This window comes from Dreissena polymorpha, chromosome 13, assembly GCF_020536995.1.
Source record: "Dreissena polymorpha isolate Duluth1 chromosome 13, UMN_Dpol_1.0, whole genome shotgun sequence".
NCBI lineage: Eukaryota > Metazoa > Mollusca > Bivalvia > Myida > Dreissenidae > Dreissena > Dreissena polymorpha.
The window spans coordinates 55,819,975-55,842,374 of NC_068367.1; the positions used below are offsets into that span (position 1 = coordinate 55,819,975).

At 34.4% G+C, this 22,400-nt stretch overlaps 1 protein-coding gene across 1 annotated transcript in view; it reads right to left on the reverse strand.

Moving 5' to 3' along the window:
* LOC127855061 (serine/threonine-protein kinase OSR1-like) overlaps nucleotides 1–22,400 on the reverse strand; it is a 112,420-nt gene that overhangs the window by 82,245 nt on the left and 7,775 nt on the right.

Genomic DNA, 22,400 nt, shown 5'->3' on the forward strand with positions numbered 1-22,400 from the left:
TTCACGGATAATTCTTCGTGGTGAGTAGGTTTTATATGTTTTTTGAACATATTTCGCATTATTTTTAAAATTGTGCAATGTAGTGCCATTCAGTGAAGATTTATTCATCCACACATGTACAAAAACATATAATAATAACCCATTTGGAAACATGATGACCTTTCCAAGATGTGGCATGGTGATGTTTTTAAAAGAAAATCAATGTATTTTGCCTGTGTGACGAGCAAATTTTAACCAAATGAAATCGCTTACAACATCAAACAATTGCTTTGAACACCTATAAGCTGTTCCATGCACAGAAACATTGGCTTCTTGTCAATCTAATAGATGAGTTGGTGTTTATCCAAAAGAGATGGAGCCAATGCCAAGGAGGTGGCGCAAATGACAGGAGGTGGCGCAAATGACAGGAGGTGGCGCTTATGACAGGAGGTGGCGCCAATGCACATTTTCAGCTATTTTAATGTTCGATGCCAATCATACAATTTTTGTGTCTACTATTCAAGGTTGAGTGTTGGATCTTTTTTCTTAATTCGATCATAATGAAATATAATCAAAAAGTTAAGTCTACTTAATTATGATGAAAAATGTGTTGCAAAGAGATTGTGAAGATTTCTGTTATTGAATATGCTAAAAAACTGGAAAGAAGCTTGAGTAAATAAACAAAAAGGTAACAATTAAAGCAGAGGCTATCCTAATTTTTGCAGATATTAGTAGGAACAAACGACATTTATCCCATCATCAGACGTGCATTGTCGAAATAAACCACTGTGGAATAAATTTTCCTCTATTTCAGCAGTGCTGAAATATAGCTGTCACGCGCGGCGAAAAATGTTCATATTACTCGGAATCAACTATAAAGTAATCATTTTTAGTAAAATCGAATCAGATTCAACAAAACAAACAATTTGATACCAAGATGTAATATATTTTTAACACATAATGCAACTCAAAAAGCAAATAAACATTATTTACAAATATTAAGTGCGCGTACTCGTGACGTCATTATTAACACGTCATACGACACAATGCATGTTGTTTCACGCTAAAGATGCAGTGTCTTTTTTTCATTATTTCTTAAAAATTGGGGACGTAGAGGTATGATAAACAGAAAAACAGGTTAGTTACTGATCTTTTTGTAATGTATGAGGCTCGACACGATTTAAATAATGAAACAATGTTTGCTTAAAATGTCTTTGGGATTTTCCGTCTAGTTCGATTTTCCTATTCTATTTTTAAAGAAATAATTTACGACTAAGAAAATTGATGGGATAAATCGAATACTAGGTCGGTGCCGAATAAAGCAAAGTTTATCTTGCTCGGCACGAAAATCTAAACCACTCGCCAAGGCTCGTGGATCAGATTTTCTAAGCCTCGCAAAATAAACTTTGCTTTATTCGGCACCGACCTAGTATTCTCTATATGTTAGCCTATTTAAGATCCGTTGACCTTTGCCTTTTAGTGAAATAAGCAATTGGAATAGGGGACAAAACTTATCGTTTCAGGCAGAAATAACATGTTTTAATTACTTTGTGAATTTTGTTATTTTATAAACACATTTGTTGTAGAGAAATAGTTTGAGAATGATGAGAATTTAGTTATTGGATTTATTGAATATTACATACTTTGGATTAATTCCGTCTAATATGTTTGTTTCAGGTTATTGACTTTTTAATAGAAGTTACTTATATATTTACATAGTAACATCTTGTTTTTTTTTATAAAATGTGTATATGTTCTGTATAAATGTGGGTTTAATTATTTATTTTGAAAAATAAAAAGAAATATGAAAAGGAACAAGTGATGATTCCAATGTCATGCATAGGCCTTAGCTCTACATCCTTGGTATTGTCTCCATCTCATTTAGAAGAATACAAAATGATCAATTAGATCTGAAAGAAGCCAATGTGCTTGTGCATGCAGAAAATAGCATATGTTGAACGCAATTGTTTGTTGTCTTTCGCAAATTTAATGGTTGGTTTGCTCGTCGCAGTGGCAGAGTACATCATCTTGCTTTCAAAAACTCCACCATGTCACAACTTATAAAGGTTCTCCAAATAGGTTGTGATTGTATGTTTATGTACATTTGTGGATGAATTAAGCTTCGCTGAATTGCACTACATTGTCTGATTTTTACAACATTGCAAAATATATTGGAAAAAACATATAAAACCTACTCACCCGAGAATTATCCATGAAATTTCAAATCATCTGGTCCTTAGCGCCACATCGGAAGTAGCATTGGCTTATTTATTCATGCATCACAAAAAAGAGGTGGCGCCTGTGTGAATGAAATCTGTTATGCGTACTCAAGGGCAATAACTAAGGGGTTTGAAAACAAAGATTCCCACCTAAAAGACATCCATACATATGTTATTTACCAATATGATTTCAAGACATTTGTTGTCATGTGTGTCTTCAAGTTACTGCTACGGTTACATACATAACCATACAAATCACACTTGTACTTTCTCTCTCTTGTTATGTATCCTCATGTGTGTCTTCAAGGTATAAATCCAGTTACATGCATAACCACACACCTCACACTTGTACTTTCTCTCTCCTGTATGTATCCTCATGTGTGTCTTCAAGTTATAAATCCGGTGACATGCATAACCACACACCTCACACTGTACTCTCTCTTCTGTATGTATCCTCATGTGTGTCTTCAAGGTACCACTCTGGTGAAATGCATAACCACACAATTAATATGTGTACCATCTCTCTTTTGTGTGATCCTCATGTGTCTGTTCAAGGTGTTACTCCTGTAACACGCATAAGCATGCACTTCACAGATTTACTGTCTCCTGTCTGCATGAATTCTAATATGTCTCTTCAATGATCCCATCTGAGTAAAAGCATAACCACACACCTCACACTTGTACTCTCTCTCTTTTGTATGTATCCTCATGTGTGTCTTCAAGTTACCACCATGGTTACATTCAAAACCACAGACCTCACACTTGTACTTTCTCTCTCCTGTATGTATGCTCATGTGTCTCTTCAAGATACTACTTTGGTTAAATGCCTTACCACACACCTCACACTTGTACAGTCTCTCTCCCGTATGTATCCTCATGTGTATCTTCAAGTTACCACTCTGGTTACATTTATAACCACACACCTCACACTTGTACTTTTTCTCTCCTGTATGTATGCTCATGTGTGTCTTCAAGCCACCACTCTGGTTACATTCATAACCACACACCTCACACTTGTACTCTCTCTCTCCTGAATGTATCCTCATGTGTGTCTTCAAGTGATCACTCCTGTTAAATGTATTAGCACACACCTCACATTTGTACAGTCCCTCTCCTGTATGTATCCTCATGTGTGTCTTCAAAAGACCACTCTGGTTGAATGCCTTACCACACACCTCACACTTGTACTTTCTCTCTCCTGTATGTATGTTCATGTGTCTCTTCAAATGACTACCTTGGTTAAATGCCTTACCACACACTTCACACTTGTACAGTCTCTCTCTCGTATGTATCCTCATGTGTATCTTCAAGTTACCACTCTGGTTACATTTATAACCACACACCTCACACTTGTACTTTCTCTCTCCTGTATGTATGTTCATGTGTGTCTTCAAGTTACCACTCTCGTTACATTCATAACCACACAACTCACACTTGTACTCTCTCTCTCCTGAATGTATCCTCATGTGTCTCTTCAAATGACCACTCTGGTTGAATGCCTTACCACACACCTCACACTTGTACTCTCTCTCTCCTGAATGTATCCTCATGTGTGTCTTCAAATGACCACTCTGGTTGAATGCCTTACCACACACCTCACACTTGTACTCTCTCTCTCCTGTATGTATCCTCATGTGTGTCTTCAAGTGACCACTCTGGTTGAATGTATTACCACACACCTCACACTTGTACTCTCTCTCTCCTGAATGTATCCTCATGTGTCTCTTCAAGTGACTTCTGTGGTTAAATGCCTTACCACACACCTCACACTTGTACTCTTTCTCTCCTGTATGTATCCTCATGTGTGTCTTCAAGTTACAACTCTGGTTACATGTATAACCACACACCTCACATTTGAACAGTCTCTCTCCTGCATGTATCCTCATGTGAGTCTTCAAGGAACTACTCTTACATGTATAACCAAAAACCACACACTTGTATGGTTTTTCTCCTGTATGCATCCTTATGTGTGTCTTCAAGGTATAACTCTGGTTAGATTCATAACCGCACACCCCACACTTGTACAGTCTCTCTCCAGCATGTATCCTCATGTGTGTCTTCAAGTGACTACTGTTATTACTAATATTATTCCACAACTCACCATTGTACTCCTTTTCATCTGTATTTTCTATGTTCTTCTTCTGTAATTTTGCATTTTCTAATTGCTGTTCCATGACAGTTTGTAAAATGTCACTTTCTTCTCCATTGACATATTTAGTAATGTCTTGGGATAGATTTTCCTTTGAATCACAGCTGATTAAAGGCATCACATCATGAGGATGATCCACTGGTAATATTTCTTTTTTTTGGTTCATACTGTATGTTACATCACTTGACAAACCAATGGACTGATTTGTAGGAAAGTCCATTTTAATCGATTTATCACCACAATCCCTTTTCTCAATATCATCAATAGATTCAGAACTGGCAGCTGTCACTAAACTGCCTGTAATTGAAGGATTTACATAAGTAGGTAAAACCTGAACAGGTGAAGTGCTCACAGCATTTGCCTCATTTTCAAAAGCAGAATGAAGGATGCGAGTCAAATAAGTTGCAGAATGTGGTAAACTTGGCATAATCTGCTCGTTTTCAAAATCTAACATAACTTTATGACATCCAATTTGGGTAAGTTGCAACTCATTTAAAGCCTTCAACCTGTGTTCCTCCAGGATTTGATCACCTAAATCCTGTATTTCTTCAAACACACCTTGCTGGCTTTTTGCTGTGGTTACCAGTTGTGGTTGTTGTTGCTGGTAGTATTGGGGATGTGAACTCTGAGGTGAATGGCTTGGCAGATTAGTTGTTGCGTCCTGGCCAGAATTGGATGTCTGCCTGTCAACTAAAGGAACTGTAGGGGAAACAACCGATGTCATGATCCCCCAATTTGGGATATAAATATCCCCATGAAGCCCCCTGCCATGCAATGTGTCTGTGTCCAAAGTGGAGAGAACTGATTTAATATCCATTACCTCGGGATTCAAAAAGTCAGCATTATGAGAAACCAAACATTGTCTTTTATCATCTATTATACCACCAGCATTTAATGTTGATGTTAAAAGAACTGATGAGTTTCCTTTGAAAACAGAGATTTCGCATTGTTTATTCACACTTCCAAGGTCAAATATCAGATCAGTTTTGTCTGAGGGACTTCCTTTCAAAATATTGCTGACTGCCATTTCATCACTTCCTTGGACTGCATCAATATTATCATTCTCAGAGGGCAGAGCATACCAGCCTCCCAACAAAAGTTGGTCATCAGCTTCCTTTGAAACATCAGACGGACTCAGTCAGTGGGGGTGGAATTTTCTCCACATTTGAATAGTCAGCACTCATATTTCCAGGCACAGATGCACGGCTTTCAATGAACGGACACTGCTCAGCAGGTTTCATAGACAACATATTCAGAAGTACAGAACCAGTACGGATTCATATTTTTGCAAGTTGAATGCCTGGAATGTAAAAGTTTCAGTCATGGTTCATTTTTGTTCTCTTTACATCTACAGGATAGAGTCATTTTGTGCTGTATATGAAGGTAAAAAGTAAAACTATTGCAAAATTTATTTATCATAAAAGGAACTAACCTTAAAATAAACTATTAATAACATACATCAGTTTTCATAACAAGAGGGCTAAGATGGCCCTAGTTCGCTCACCCTTGAGGAGTCGGTTCATTCAATGTTTACCTAATGCCAAACTTGACCTAGATATTGACCAGACAAACTACATGGTCAAGTTTCATCATTATTGAACCAAAACCGTGGCGTATGGAGTGTTTTTGTTTTTGTAAGATTTAAAATGGTGACCAATATTTTGTGTTGACCCCTTACCAAACATCAAACTTTGCTTACAAAAATAAATATTATGACCAAGATTAATAAAATTTGAAACAAAATTGTGACCTCTAGAGTGTTTACAAGGAATTTGTATAATATAATGAAAATTAGGACAATCTAAGGACAATAATTATTCATTATGTAATTTTGCTCATCATCAAACTTGACTGAGATCTTTCAGCAACCTTGATAAAGAATGCTTGAGAAATGTGAGTGCTAGAGTGTTTACAAACCAAATGTGGACAGACGGACATCGGACAAAGACCAATCCTAAAACCTCACCTGAGCAATCAGGTGAGCTAAAAGTGTGTTTCACCGATCTGAGCCATTTTCCAACTTGTCCAAGAAATCAATAAAACCAATGTATTGACTAAGTTTCACGATGATTAGGCAAAATATAAGACTTCTATAGTGTTCGATCACAAGGTTTCTCTCTATATAGTCACATTAGGAAAACTGCCCCACCCCCCTGGCAGCTATGTTTTTTGACCGATCAGGACCATTTCCAAACTCATCTGAGATATATATAAAACCAATCTTTTCACCAAGTTTCATGATGATTGGGCAAAAAATGTGACTTCTAGAGTGTTCACAATCTTTTTTTACTATATACATATAAGAAACCTGCCCCCCCCCCCCCCTGGCAGCCATGTTATTCAACTGACCGGAACCATTTTCCAACTCAACTCTCGTATCAAGAAAACAAATGTTCTGACCAAATTTCATGAAAACTGGGCAAAAAATGTGACTTCTAGAGTGTTTACGAACAAATGTGGACGATGGACGACAGGCGGACGGACGACGGATGACGGACAAAGACCGGTCACAAAAGCTCACCTGAGCAATCAGGCGATCTAAAAAAAAACATCTAACCTCGAATAACAATTAACACATAAATGATACACACAACTACACTGTATTATTATGAAAACATCAATAGTCAAAGGGGAGTAACTACTGTAAATTTAAATGCAATATTTAGAAGAGTTGTCTCGCATGTTACATGACCTTAATTCATTATTGTTTACTAGCCTTTTTACTTTATTAATATAAGGATGACCAAGTTTCGAACTCGATCAAGATATCATTGGGACAAATCTTCTGACCAAGTGTCATGAAGATCGGACAATAAATGCGGCCTCTAGAGTGTTTACGAACAAATGTGGACAGACGACGGACAAAAACTGGTCACAAAAGCTCACCTGAGCAATCAGGTGAGCTAAAAAAAAGTTACATCAATGATCAGAAATAATGAAAAAAAAATAATTGTTTATTTTTTTAGTTAACTTACAAATAATATATAAGATAATACACACAAATTACATTCCATAAGTCTAAATTCCTACAATTCCAAAATAGCCATAGAAAATAAATCATTTATCACTTTAAACTATAGTTAAATGTAATTAACTTAACAGAAAATAATAGTTAAATAAAATGTCTTACCTGAAGAGGAACAAGGACAGCAGAAGTCACAATGTATATGAGCAGATATTTCTTTTTCTCCCAAATAATTTAACATCTCCTTACATACTAAGTTTTCTCCCAGGTCAACTGAGGCTCAGGTGTCAACATGACAATCTGATATGAGCAGTCCAATTAACATATATTTAACATTAATGATTGCCTAAGGGAATTTCGGCAGTAGAGATTGACAGGTCTACATATATGTACAGGGTTTTACATTCATGTCAAATTTTAGGGGTCCCTAGGACACCTGTGATTAATTTTCAGGGGTCCTGTCAATAAAAATGGAGGTCCCAATATAACTTGATATATAAAGTGATATATTAGTAGTATAGCACACGTGAATGGTCCTTTATTCATGGCAAGTATTGTTTGCTTGCTTTTCACAGTACATCAAATCATTTCTGAATGAAAGCCATTGATATTTATTAAGCCATTCCGGCAAAATCTTTCGAGTCTTTTTAGTGGCAGGGGGCATTGTTTCAGTCCCACAGGAACCTTGCTCTTGTGTGGCTGATTCTGCATCTTTTGAACTACTTTGAAAGAATGCGCGTAAGTCACCTTGTTTTGACATTTTTGCAGACGAAAAAGGGAATTTTAAAATGCATGCCATTTTTACAAGAAGCGAATGTATGCTAAATATGCTGGCTGTGTTAAAGTCAAATAGTTAAAACTTTAAGTATAGTAATCGATTATTTACGTATACAATAGCCGCGATTTAACACACACCTATAAAATTAAAGATTGTATAATGTATTTATTTTTACAGTTTAATCTTGCTTGCCAGATAATAAGCTATCGTAACCTCTGTAAGCTTTTCTTTCTTAGCGACATAAAATAGCTCGCATTTACGCATTGTAATCTCAATTCGGGACTTTGCACCTAGCAACAGCAGGTGCGCAATAATACGATTGGTCGATAACTCAAACAAGCAAGACAATCCTACATCCTTCTAGAAAATTACGTACTGCAGTTGTCTTTCAGATTTTCTTGCTGATATTACGAGATCCAATACGTCTTAATAATTGTGCGTCCCATGGGACGCAAACCAACAAAAATGACAGGTCCTGACTGGCATTTTATGCGTATTTGACGCAGAATATCGCGTCCCGTAAAACCCTGTATGTACATTGTTTTCAACTGGCCTGAGGTGACAGTTTTGACCAGAAGTACGTGTAGTGAATTACCATACTTAATGAAACTGTCAAATTTTAATAGAATGGTCTTTAATTTACCCATATTTTATTGGATTGGAATAGCAATTATGTAACAATACAGTGATTCATTTTGAAATCTACATCAATGTGTCCCTGGGACTCGCATATTTTGAAACAATGGGTCCAAACTGAAAACAATGGGTCCCAGATTGTGTCTTTGTAAATTCGGTACAAACAATCTACTGAGTACTGAACATGATACGCCTTAGCCAGGGGCTCTTTTATGCAATTTTTCAGCTAAAAACAGAAATAGGTTTATAGCAAGTAAAATCTTTATTTGTTTTACTTTAAATAACAAACAGTGAAACATATGACATCTTAAACAGAGAACTTTTAACATCTTTAACAATTTGGACTGACTAGTGTTTTAATAAATTGGATGACTAGTGTTTATAATTTTTTGGTAAAAATAAGCCCTTTCAAACAGTGTGACAAAAGACAATTTCTGCTTTAGTCAAAAGGTTTACACCTTCAATACAGATTTAGTGTAACAACACTCATACTGTATTTAAGGTGTATAGCCTTCTCGCCTTGTTTTTTCTCCAAACAGGGAGAGCTTTTTCCATAAATTCATTCCGGGCAAAATTGCACAACTTCACTCTCATAAGTTTGTCTTGTTTCCATACAGTTAACCTGTTCCTGAATTTGGTCAAGACCTTATTCTGTACAGAAAAACCTCTCTCACATCCTGCAGTATGAACAGCAGATGTCTGTGTTGTCTGTGCATAACAACAAATATAGTGACAGGGGCTAAGCTGCTAAATATTGTCAGAATGTTTGCAGTGAATTTCTTTGGAAATTCAAAACAACCTGTACGTACTGGCTCTCAGAAGGGCATGTTTTAGCGCAATAATGAACAAAAAAAGGAAGATCTTAAAAATAAGGTATAGATTTATATAAATTTCATGAATACTGTTCATTTATCATATATTAGGATCCAGAATATGATTGAATTGAATGTGCTGCTTTTGTCCATATTAAAAAGGGATTTGGAATTAATGTAATATATAAAAATCTAGTAAATGATAGGGAAAACATTTCAGCTTAATGAGGGGAAATCTTTAATATTTTTGAAGTGGAAACCACCTGTATTTGGCTGTTAATCAGTTACCGATAATCAGAGGGGAGAAAAATCACTGGTATGAGCTTGATATTTTCAATTGTTAATTCCAGATAGGCAATAGCCCGTTTGAATCCTCTCTTTTATGTAGATATGTAACATTTGTTTTTGTTGTTTAAGGTTTAACATTCTAATAAAAGTGTGTATTTATCTATTGAATTGTACTTTTTGTTTTTTATGTATGTGTTAACACTAACCATTCATTTAAAGAATGAATGCTGACTTCAAAATGCTGGGATTTTTTTTAAATTTGGTTAATTTTTAAGCATATTAATTTGAAGTGATGAAAAGTACACTTGAGCGTATAATGCGCTTTAAAAATTCACTTCCAACACTTCAAAAAGTGTATCATTTGTATGACTGAAAATGCACTCAAGTGTATTAATGCGCTTAAAAATTCACTTTTAATATTGTAAGGTGTATTATTTGTATCACCGGGAATGCACTCAAGTGTATTAATGCGCTTAAAAAAATTCACTTTCAATTTTGTAAGGTGTATTATTTGTATCAGTGGAAATGCACTCAAGTGTATTAATGCGCTTACAAAAATTCACTTTGAATACTCAATGAAGTGTATTTTTTGCATGACTGGAAATGCACTCAAGTGTATTAATGCGCTTAAATAATTTGCTTTTAATTCTGTAATGTGTATTATTTGAATGACTGGAAATGCACTCAAGTGTATTAATCCTCTTTACAAAATTTACTTTGACCATGAAGTGTAGTATTTGTATGTCTTAAAATACACTCAAGTGTATAAATGCACTTAAAAATAAACTTAAGCGCACTTATTATCATAATAAACGCACTTATGTATAAACACACTAGTAAAAAGTGTTTTTTTTAACAGATTAAAATGCACTTGTTAAGCAAAAAATACGGTGCCAATAACATGCGCATTAAATGCGCATTTAATGTGCATTTAATGCGCATTAAATGCGCATTTAGTGCACTTTTTCGAGAAGGGAGTACATCTTATCGGCTTAGATAAACAATTAACACGGATTTGTCCCTGAAAGATCAATAGATTAACCACTTTTACCTCCTAGTGGTGGCTTAGTAAAAGATACGGACATCAAAATACACAAAAATCAGCGGTCGCTGGTCGCGTAAGACAAAAGTCGCTTAATACAATATCATTATATAGCGAAAAAGCTCCGTGGGATTTCAAAATGGTCGCATAAGACAAAGGTCGCTTAATACAAGTGGTCGCATCCACAAGATTGACTGTATGTCCTTGTGACAATGTTAATTAAAAGGTAACTATTCCTTACTGTGAAAACAGGTTTATGGTGAAGGATATATCAATGACCAATTTTGGTTTTATGGTGTATAGCAATATGTAGATTGTAGGCAACAAGATACAAAAATAAAATAAGGTACCAACAATTTGCAGTGTTCGAGGCGCTTCTCGTGCATGATCTCATTTGACATCAGGTCCTGAAAGATATTTTTAATGTAAGTGTTAAATATTGCTGTTATGGTAATCTTGTTCAACAGTTGCTATAAATATCATAAATTTAAATCAAAACAAGTTTGATGGCTTGTTGTTTTTGTTTGTTTATTTTTGCAATTTTAATCTCGTGATCACATGTGACTTAACGCTTTTCATAAATAATTTAAAGAAATTATGTTTGATAGAAAATACTGTTAATAAATGTACTAATATATGTGGTCTCCTTTGGCTGTGTGGACTGGTCGGAAGTGTGACGTCTTTGAATTGCAATAACCTTTATTATATAGTTTTACCTCTCAACAAATCCATCTTTTCTTGGTCAAGGACAAGCTACAGGGCACGGTTTCCCACTCCTGTTCCCCTCAAGTTGGCCTGGTATACATGTCCATACATCAGGTAGTCCCCTTTTTGCTCCCTTTTTTGGCAGGTGATGATGCACATTCTGTCCAATGGATCTTCCGATCAATGTAAATTTCACCTTGGGGTTTAACCTTCAAATATAAAATATTAAAGTTCTGATTAAATATGGGGGAAAGAAATCTGTTCATTAATGACAAGAAATAGGTATAAATAAATTTTAAGATGACAATAACCATAAAATACAGCCATAATAATTCAAATGGTGTTTTTTTCCTTAAAATTGCATTACATTTACTCATCCAGTTACATTTCCCAGTGACAATACATAAATATGATAATGATCATAATTAATTTAATTAAAAAGAGATGCAGAAATGAAAATACAAACCTGTTACAGCTGTTCTTCAGCATTCCAAAAAAACAAAAACGGCAGTTGTTGATCACTTTAACCACCCACTTTGAATCTTCTTTGCAACAAACTTATTGTTGATTTACACATTGTAGTAAATACACATTGTTTTCATCACACAATAGTTCATGTGCTGAAAGAATTTCAAGACATTTGACACAAGAATTAATGTTGCTGAATTATACCTAAAAATTTAGCTCAATTTAAGTTGCTGAAACCAAAGTGTTTACAAAAATAACTTCCTGTGCTCCAAATAACTTGCTGTGCTCCAACCAATCAAAAGTGGTTTGTTTTCAAATAGATGGTCCCAGAACCAATCAAAATTCTATAAACACCCCTTTGTTTTGGCTAGATGGAGCACTGATAGGGATTAGTGTTTATGATGCTAATTGATCTCTTATCTGATCCTGATCTTATCTGATATTTATTGAATAATACACAGCACACTTAGCATATTATATTTAATTGTGAATATTTCAATATAACATACTGAATGGTGTTAGGAAATCAATATAATATTATAAATATTATTTAAATTGTCTTTTAAAATGTATGTTAATAGTCAATGTGGTAGACATTAATTGAATTGGGGTTAAATATCAGTGTAAGAAAGTTCAAATACTTGTTTTTTATGTTGTGAAGATATAATTGATTCTGGCAAGCCCACATAATTTTTTTGACACTTTCAATATTTTTAATTATTTACCCACAGCCTGATTTAGTTGTACTTTTCCCTTTAAAAGCTGCTCTACTGATTCACATATTTTATGAGCAGACAAATTGTAATAATAAGACCATAAACATTATGTGAAGATAAAAAAGAATTCAGTACAATCCTCCTATTAAACACTATATCTCTGTCCTTTAACTTTAGTTATTTGCTATAGTGTTGCTCTTTTTTATGAAGATGCACTAAAACTACACTTGTACAAAAAGAATATTTTTTTTGCAAATCTGAAGATACATTATTTGCACAAAAAATGCACTTCATTGAAAAAATGCACTTATTGTATAAAAAGATGCACTTTGTCTACAGAAGATACACTTAAAGTACAGTAAAATACACTTAAAGATAATGAAAATACAGAAAAAATGCACTTTAGTGCACTTAATTATGAAAAAAATGCAGAAAAAATACACTTTTCGGTAAAAATGCAGAAAAAATACACTTTTTAAAGCGTATTTTGTTAAAAAGTGTATTTTATTTTGAGAAGGGCTGTTACACTTCTGCTTTGTTTTCACACCAACCATTATGATAATGCTTTGTCTCGTTGACCGGTTCTGACCGGTATTGTTGTAGACTGCGTATCAATTTATTGAGTTGAATAATAGAGGAACGTATTGGCACAGTCTTCAGCTTAAATAGTTTACTATGTGGAACGTTGACAACGCCGATTTTTCTCGAGTATAGATAACAGGTGCAGAAACAATGCACTGTACGCGACAAACATTTCCTGAGAAGTGCGGAAAATAAACAATTAATCGGCAACATCTGTCTAAATCCGTACATTATCAATCTGTTATTATGCTAATTAGTAGATATTTGTTAGCCAATCACATTGTTATTTACTTAATAAATTTTCCAATCAGGTCTGTTTGTTTGTTTGTTTTCAATTGACGTGTTTTAAATCTTTTTAGCTCATTATGTATCACAATCGAGTCAGATTTCCTTAAGCGTACATGCAGAAATTAAAATGTCAAAACGAAAAGTGTTAACGTTGAACGAGAAAATTCGGGTTTTGGAATTTTGTCAAAGAGTAAAAGTGCCCGTAAAATCGCAGATGAGTTTGGAGTCGGTAAAAACTCAAATTCAGAACATTCTTAAGCGTAAAGCCAAGGTGCTTGAAGACGTGGAAATTAATATGTCAGGTGAAAAAAATGCGAAAAATATTTCCTTGTTTATGGTGTTTTTGCAAATAAATATGTACACACAATTCATTTATAATAAATGATAATTTATAATAAGTGAAAAAATAAAACACATAACAAGTTAAATATTGTTTATGTATGATGTTTATATTCATTTTATTATAGAAGTTAAAATCATTATTGACAAAAGAGATTATCCTTCATATAGATTAAAATTGAGGGTAAGCATTCTTCCAGAATGGCCTTTTTTATTTAAAGACCATTTTATTAAGAGACCACTTTTGATTACTCCCTTGAGTGATCTCTTAATACAAGATTGACTGTACATGTATTGTAGATGTTTTCTCCCTACAGTAATTCAGCGCATGGCCCAAAAAAAACATTGATTAGTTTGGGCAAAAAGTGGTAAATTTGCTGCCACCAGTCCACGTTGAATTTGTAAGCAATTATTAATCCAAACTCAGATATCTTCTACTAATTTTATTTTACAATCAACATTATTCAAGAAAGCACACTAGAAATACACTATTATGATTAGCAACAAAAAGTATATTTAAAACATTAGTATTGATATGAAGACACAAGTTTTCAATAGTATATATTAAAAGCATCCATCTGTTTTCCTTCTCCAGCCCCTTTTTTCTCCAAAAAAACATTTGTATACTATTCAAATAAGACTGTATGTAAATTTCTGGCAATATGCAAAAATCTGGAAATATGCAAATTTTTAGAAAATTGCAGAAGTGACCATGATTTATGGCAATTTGCAGAAATTGAGAAATTTGTAGCAATTAGCAGAAATGCAGAGGTACTCATCAGAGAGATGGCCTACAGTAACCTGGTATTTTAACAGAAGTGTGTGACCAGCAATAAGATTACAGAAGTATCCATTACTCCCAGTTTAAGCTCATTAAACAAGTCGCTCACCCGAGATAACAAGATATTATTGGGACAAATCTTCTGACCAAGTTTCATGAAGATCGGAAAATAAATGTGGCCTCTAGAGTGTTAAAAAGGTTTTACTATAGCCATATAAAGAAAAATACCCCGCCCCCTGGTGGCCATGTTTTTCAACCAAAGGGCATCATTTTTAGACTCGTCCAAAATATTATTGGGATGAATCTTCTGACCAAGTTTCATGAAGATTGGACAATAAATGTGGCCTCTAGAGTGTTAACAAGATTTTACTATAGCCATACACATGTATAGCCATATAAGAAAAAAATGCCCTGTCCCTTGGCAGCCATGTTTTTCAAGCAAACATAATTATTTTTGAACTCATTCAAGATAACATCGAGACCAATCTTCTGACCACATTTCATGAAGATTGGACAATAAATGTGGCCTCTAGAGTGTTAACAAGATTTCACTAAAGCCATATATAGCCATATAAGGAAAAATGCCCCGCCCCTGGTGGCCATGTTTTAAAAGCAACCAAAACCATTTTCTATCTCATCCAAGATATCATTGGGGCAAATCTTCTGACCCTGTTTCATGATAATCGGAAAATAAATGTGACCTCTAGAGTGTTAACAAGGTTTTACTATAGCCATATAAGGAACAAGACTATTGCCAAGCAATATATGTCCCCTACCAGCTCCACCATTGTCAGAAATTCTACCACTGTCAGAATTTTTTAAGATTATTTGTTGCCATAGCAACCAGAATTTTTGACAAAGGAAAAGAAAATGAAATGACGTGCATAATGTCTATATTGCCATCTATCCAGGTTACCATTTTCAAACTCATCCAAGATATCATTCGGACAAATCTTCTGACCAAGTTTCATGAAGATCGGAAAATAAATATGGCCTCTAGAGTGTTAACAAGGTTTTGCTATAGCCATATAAGAAAAAAATGCCCCGCACACTGGTGGCCATGTTTTTCAACCAAAGGGCATCATTTTCGAACTCGTCCAAGATATTATTGGGATGAATCTTCCGACCAAGTTTCATGAAAATTGGACAATAAATGTGGCCTCAGAGTTTTAACAAGATTTTACTATAGCCATATAAAGCTATATAAGGAAAAATGCCCCGCCCCTTGGCAGCCATGTTTTTCAAGCAAACGTAACCATTTTCGAACTCATCCAAGATATCATTGAGACCAATCTCCTGACTAAATTTCATGAAGATTGGACAATAAATGTGGCCTCTAGAGAGTTAACAAGGCAAATGTTGATGGCGCACGATGGACGACGCACGTTGTGCTTAGGCGAGCTAAAAAACGCAATAGTATAATGATATACTAAGTTTAATTGCTGTTCATAACCTGATAGCATACATGCCAGAAATTTTCGGGTCCAAATCGGGACAGTCCATAAAAAATGTCTGGACATTTTACCAAAAAGCAGGACACCTAAAACGATCAATCATGCCATCTTTACTGCAGTCAGTAATCAGCTAAATACTTACAAAACCTCATAATTTCTGGCAAATATTGATGATAAATGTGTTTAGAATTGCATGAACACAGACGTTTTCCATTTTCCGGAAGAAAACAAACATGTGCACTATGCAGATGAACCCATTTGAACAGTTTGTATGATTTATGTTAACAAATCATCTTTTTGTTATAATACATGTTTTGATGTGTACCGTAATTACTCTAAGTTTTCGGACACTTAAAAATAATATTTGTTTGTGTCCGAAAATTTAGATACATTCAAAAAGTACAAGGGTTCGAAAATTTAGAAACGTATTGGTTATGCTTGTTTGTCAATTATTATATTGAAATAAAACCGATCAATAAATGTGAAATAATTATTGTGTTGTACTATCCTTTCTTTACTTAAATTACTTTAAACAAGACTATTGTCAAGCAATATAAGTCCCCTACCGGCTCCACCATTGTCAGAAATTCTACCATTTTCAGATTATTTTTTTATATATTTGTTGCCATAGCAACCAGAATTTTTTATGTAGGAACAAAATGAAATGACGTGCATAATGTCCATATTGCCATCTATCCATGTTTCAAGTTTCATGAAAAAATATAAAAAACTTTAAAAGTTATAGCAGGATCCAGAAAACCAACATTTCAGCAGTATCTTTAGTCTATTTGTTGCCATAGCAACCAGAATTTTTGACGTAGGAACGAAATGAAATGACGTGCATAATGTCCATATTGACATCTATCCATGTTCCAAGTTTTATGAAAAAATATTAAGAACTTTTTAACTTATTGCAGGATCCAGAAAAGTGTGACAGACTCAAAGAGTGAAAACCATAAGTCCCCTCCCATGGTTAAAACAGAAATCTCGAACCTAAACTCAAGCACTTTTCAAGGGCTTTCCAATGCCAAATTTTCATTTTCAAGGCCGAGAACCGTTGTTAGTTTCCTTTAAAAATTGCATTTTCAAGCAAGTTTAACACAGTAAACATCATTTATTTGCTCAAACAAATTAACCTTATTCCACAATAACTCATACATGTTATTTCTAGTTATAACATACATGTTATCCATCCTGATAACTCAATGACTGAGTCAGTGCTGGAACCGTCGTCGAATTTTGAAGGCCTTTGCAAACAGTTTGCATAATATGCAAATAATCGATTATAATGGCCTCTCACCAGGATCCAAACTGCTTGCTATTCTGATAGTATTCTTTGAAAAAATATCGAAGCAAATGCTAATTTTAGAAATTCAGCAGACGACATTATAGCAGACAACAAATTTCCCAGCATGCATAGGGTTAAAATTCAAGTGTAACCTTGAAACTTTTACCACTTGTTCAATAGTGTTTTTCCCAGGAGGGCAAAGGGGCATGTTGCAGAAATTCAAAAAGAGCATTTTAACGCACGGTTTATGCAAAAAAGGCAGACATAGGCGTGGTGCCTTTTAAGCCACTTTCACATTTTCCTTCTCCATTTTACACGACAGCATTTTCCGTCTTTAACAAATATTAGCAACACGCCTTTACAATTAAAAAATAAATTGTCCAAATTAAACACGAGTCTTTTATATATTTATGTATTCCAAAATGCACTGATCTACACTTCTTTACAGACGTAGAGATGTGATTAAAGTTCGATTAAAAAGAAATCTTTCGGTGCAGGGCGATCTGAAATGACATAATGGGGTATTTTATAAAAGGGTTCGTATATTAAAGCCCTGTAGACGTTGGCAGGTAAGTTACATTTGACACGCATTTTAATACACGACCCCCTCTTCACACCTTTCATGTCGCCAGCTAAAGAACCCGTATATTGTTTTAGAAAAAAGTCCGTTTTTGAAGCCCATCATGTGTTCGCAGGAAAGACATATACACGAATTGACACGCATTATAATACACAGCCGCAATTTTCACACCTTTCAAATCTCTAGCTAGATAGTCCGTATATTTGGTTTATCTACTATGGTAAAGGTGTGTTAATTGCCAAAGGTTAATACATAATTAATATTAAATCGTGCATTTACTCTGAACATAAGATTAAACACGAACATGTTTTTGTCGACTGTACATGAATACTTATGATAATATTATCAAACGCAGAAATTTGTGTTTGCATCGATCTACGAACATGTTTCTTATGCGATGCGTATAAAGATTACTTCATTCTAATTGAGCCTGTTTTATACTCCCTCGCATATGCTTTGGAGCAGTCAGTATGACTACCTATAAATCGAGCACTGTTATAGATTAAATCTACTCAATTAATATAGTCGATTAGATGTTGACGTCTCTCGAGTAAATCAAGCACAGTCGGAGCGTCAAAGACAATCAAGGAAGCTGATTTTGCGGAACAAGTTAGGTCGTAAGGCAATAAAGATGTTATCAATAAGGGCGCGTGGCGAAATTTGCCTTTGAAAAGGACAGAGTGGTGATCCGGGAGGGCAGCGTGGCTTTTCGCCACGCTAAAATGGCCTGGGAAAAACACTAGTTCAACCCATGTGAAAGACATCGGACCTCGTACATTTCTGATAAAATTTGCTGAGGTCCTGTAATATTCCCGACATTGTCGGACCTTGTACCCGACCAAAAATAAATTGTGTGTTTTGGTAAAAAAAAATGAAAACGAAACTAGAATATGAACAAATACTGATTTCAATGTTCAAAACCAAAATATGACCAGTATTGATGCTTATGTGTTTGAGAATTTCATAAACACAAAAGTCCGCCATTTTACTCAAGCGTAAAAAAATTGCATTATCGGATGGGATATGATTCTCATTTAACATGCGTAAATCAAGTGACGCATATTCATATTCACTTGTAACATTTTGTTATAACAACCAATCAATAAGCGAATTTATTTTAATTTATTTTTCGTAAATTTACGTATTTTGTCTTTAGTTTCAATGTGTCAATACTATCTCATTGTGTGCATTAATGATTATGCAGATGTATTTTTTCATTTAAAAATACTGCATGTTCCGAGTTGCACTTCTATATAAATATATATAGATACGGCACATGGTCTGTTTTGACATATACGCTTTCCAAGCGTGGAGCTCAACTATGTCAGCAAAAATTTCACGCTCTTATTAAAACACGGGTTTTACATGGCATCATGTGTAGTGAATGGTGCAGATGCGAACAAAGGGACTTTAAAAATATAATCACGTGGTTGTAGAAAAAATGTGTTATTCAGTTCTAAAAATGGACATGATGAAATATACTTCTACTTAAATTAAATTGTTACTGCATGCAATTTGTAACGGGTATTGTTTTCACAACTTGCTCGCCATAAGTTATTAATTGCTAACCATTTTCATTTAATTTCTCATAAGGAACAATAATTCTTTAAATAATTGTTTATGGTAAAAAGGTGCGATGATACCCGACACCGTCTTTCATGTACCAATTTATTACCATTTGATATTGCCACGGATCGTATATTGTCATCTAGAGTCCGTGGATATTGCGTAAATTTTAAAACTGTGATTCCTTGTAAATCAATCTGCGATTAATGCGAACTTCAAGACTGACGTCAATCAAAAAGAATGATCGCCAGTTAACCCTGCCCTTATGATACGCATTCTCGTTACCGATTGGATGCTGAACAGCACAGTTTGGCGACTGGAAAGTTACCCGAGAAGTTTTTGTAGTGCATCTGTGTCAGCGTACATGGCTGTATAATGTGACTATTATTCAATATTTGACAAGAATATGAGTGCGGATTATCGGACGTCCTAGTGACTTCCGCCATTTGTTAAAAGGACGTAATACTGCCGATTTTCGGCGTAATTTACGGCCGGAAGCGCTGACTGAACAGGTGTAAATTTCGTAATTTTATTGTATTTTGAATTGTTAAACATTGTGAACATCATAACGATTAAACACTATACAATGTATTTTTTATTGTTTGTTTAAAACAGAATAAGGTCCGGTAAAATGCGGTGAGGTCCGGTAAATTTAAAAGTTATCGGACCTCATGTCCGGTAAGATTTTTTTGTCTTTCGCATGGGTTGACTAGTTACATATCAACTAAAGATGGTGAACATTTAAGCCATTTTTCTTTAGATACATTGATGTTAAAACTTCTATTATGACTATGACCCTGAACATAGGAGGCTTGTTCTTGCAAACAACATATTACCTTAATATGACAATCACTTATGCAAATTTATTTTGAAATCCCATTATGCAAAAGTTATGTGCCAAACAGGAGTAAGTACTTTTGATATTTCCACCATGAGGTATACTAACATAATTTGAGCGTTAATAAATAAGGCTTCTCATCTCCTTACTATGAAAAGTGATTAAAGTGTTCTTATCCTTGGTACATACAAATTGTTTATATTAAACATTAATTTTAAATTATCTGTGTCCGAACCACAGTCTCTCGATTCATCTATTACACAACTGGTTCATAGCCATAAGAAACAACTTAATAAATACATATTTCATTTTTGAACTAAATACAGGAATTATATTAAACTCATAATTCATTTAAAATGATTTTCGCTTGAATAAGCAACTTTTGACAAAACAATTGACCATTAATTTTCTATTTCACTCGGCAGAACGAGTGAACCAAACATTTGGAAGTACAGCCCTGTGTATTTAGCTAAAACAGAATAGCAGGGAGGATCTTTTTTTTTATGCCCCACCCTGTTAAAATATTTTGTCCCCTTCCATTGTTTATGGCTAACCCTTTTTTATTTGTTACATTAAAACACACCTTAATTATGTTTTTTTTAATAAGCTTCGACATTTTTATGTAATATACAATATAACTTGATTTTAACATCAAAGTATACTTAATAAAGAACATACCTAAAGGATATATGCTAAATGTATCATTGAATATCAGTACTTCTGTACAAATATAACAATTGATAGTGTTTTTCCCAGGAGGGCAAAGGGGCATGGTGCATTACTTTCAAAAAGGGCACTTTAACTCGCAGTTAAGGCAAAAAAGGACAAAAACGTTCCGTCGAAAACTGGTTTTGGGAGAAACATGTAATCACATCAGAGGCAGTTGTGGAAAAAAACATAAAAATATAAACAAGCACATTTTATGGTAATTGATGTATTAAACTTACTTTGATTTATATTAATATATATTTACCTTGCAATGCCAATTTAAGTTCCATGCTGTTTCAATAAACTGTATAGCACGACAAACATATTAAAGCAATATATGCATATGAATCTGATTATACTTTGATCCGCTAGCATATACATTGTAAATGAAAACATGTTTGTCTTATCCCATTTTCTTACGATAATCTTGTCAGATATTTTAACTTTGCGAGTAAACTAAACGCTAACAATTTGCAAACACTCGTTTCCGTGAAATACATCCACTGAGTAGATTACTGATAAATATGTTGTTGGTATCTAAAACGTTTTTATGCATCGTTGATTATCATGGGCATTTCATTAATCCCTTCTAAATGTATGATCTCCATCGTTAATTCGATTGTAATTTGCCATTTTTGCAGAGAGTCACAATTTAATTCATTATAGTCCCGCCATCTTGTTAAAATGATGTAAGCGACAGGTGCTCATAGCAACGTAAAATCGTATAAAACGTCCGCCTAATACAAGTTTCGCATTTTATTTAATTAGTACATGTTACAGTAATTGTTTCAATAATTAATTATCTTAAAGATGATAACGATATAACTTGTTTGTGTGTATAAAATTTAATTACGCGTACAATATATGTTTTGATATAACTGAATTATGCATGAAATGCACAATTTCCAAGAGGATAACATCGAGGTTTTCATCAAAAGTCTCCGAAGTAACTGTCCACGATTTTATCGTGGAGGAAATACACATTGAATATTGATTAGTATGCTTATTAAAATAAAGCCACTGAAATTATTGATTGATATTGACACAGGGTTATTCATGCACGACTAATTCACAACCACGCGAATCTTTGCTGCCTTAGGGCCATAATCTGGTACTAGTCGGCTTAGAAGTTTGGTTATGAGGCAATTAAGATGTTATCAATAAGGGCTCACGGCTGAAAAACAGCGGGTGCTCATGAAAGGGCAGAGCGGCGGCCTTT